Genomic DNA, 1,317 nt, shown 5'->3' with positions numbered 1-1,317 from the left:
TCACCTTTGGAGTTTCTCATTCAGTGGGCCTGGGATGAGGTTCAATAATTTGCATTTCTAAGGAGTTCCCAAGTGCTGCTGCTGCTGCTGGTTGGCGGACCCCACTTGGGGAACCACTGCCTACCTCTTCCAAGGGTGTGAGTTTTCCGGAGTCTGCTGCTCAGAGTTAGGGTGACTGACTAGTCTCCATGCTGGCACTACAATTCCCTTGTCTTGGGAAATGCCCTGGTCTTAGGAAAACTGGGATAGTTGGTTTCCAAAAAGATATACCCATGCCCTAGTGCCCAGAACCTGTGAATGTTACATTATTTGGAAAATAGGGGGAGTGAAGAGGGTAAAGGGGGTCAGATATATGGTGACAGAAGAAGACTTGGATAGTGAGCACACAATGCAATATGCAGATGATGTATTCTAAAACTGTGCACCTGAAACCTGTATAATTTTATTAACCTATGTCACCCCAATACCTTTATGAGTATTTTTAAAGAAAATTACATCTTTGTAGATGTAATTACATTAAGGGTCTTAAGATGAGATCATACTGGATGATGTGAATAGGCCTCAAATCCATTGACAACTGTCTTTTGGAAAAAAAAAATGCAGAGGGAGATTATATGCACAGAGGAAGAGGTCACACAGCCACAGAGGCAGAGAGTGGAGTGATCAGATCACAAGCCAAGAAATACCTGAAGCCACCAGAAGCTGGAGGAGGCAGGAATGATTCTTTCTGGAGTACTTGGAGGGAGGGCAACCCTGCTAACACCTAGAGTTTGGACTTCTACAGAACTGCAAGAGAAGGTACTTCTCTTGCCTTTAAGCCACTAAGGGTGAGGTCATTTATTGCAGCAGCCACAGGACATTAATGTGGTCATGGTTGCCTTAACCGCCACTCTTCCATTGGGGTGTTCCTCGTCTCTTGGGCCTATCATAAGTGAGGTACTCTGCAAACACATTGCCTCTCCCAGGACTGGCTGGTCGACTAATGAGTCTATAAAAATGCTTTCTAGGAAGAATGAGCTAGAGACCAATGGCGTGCAGCTGATCTGACATATTAAAGGTTCTGAAGATTATCTACAGGAGGCCATTAAGCAGCAAATGATCTAAATAAAAAACCTATTAATATTAAATGTGACACTGTTATGCAGGAGGTGGCAGGCCCACATCTGTGGATGGCCTGTCAGATACTTTTTGGAGCAACTGTGCTCTAAATACCAAAAAAGCGGCCACGTTGAGAGACCTGGGCAGTCAGCACATGCTCGGCCACTGGGAAGGTCCTGCAACCCTAGACTCAGGGCTGAAGGGTTTTCTGTGTTCTGA

This window comes from Saccopteryx leptura, chromosome 2 (genome assembly GCF_036850995.1).
Source record: "Saccopteryx leptura isolate mSacLep1 chromosome 2, mSacLep1_pri_phased_curated, whole genome shotgun sequence".
In the NCBI taxonomy this organism is placed as follows: Eukaryota; Metazoa; Chordata; class Mammalia; order Chiroptera; family Emballonuridae; genus Saccopteryx; species Saccopteryx leptura.
The sequence above is the reverse complement of the archived record's forward strand: the minus strand, read 5'-3'. Positions refer to the sequence as shown.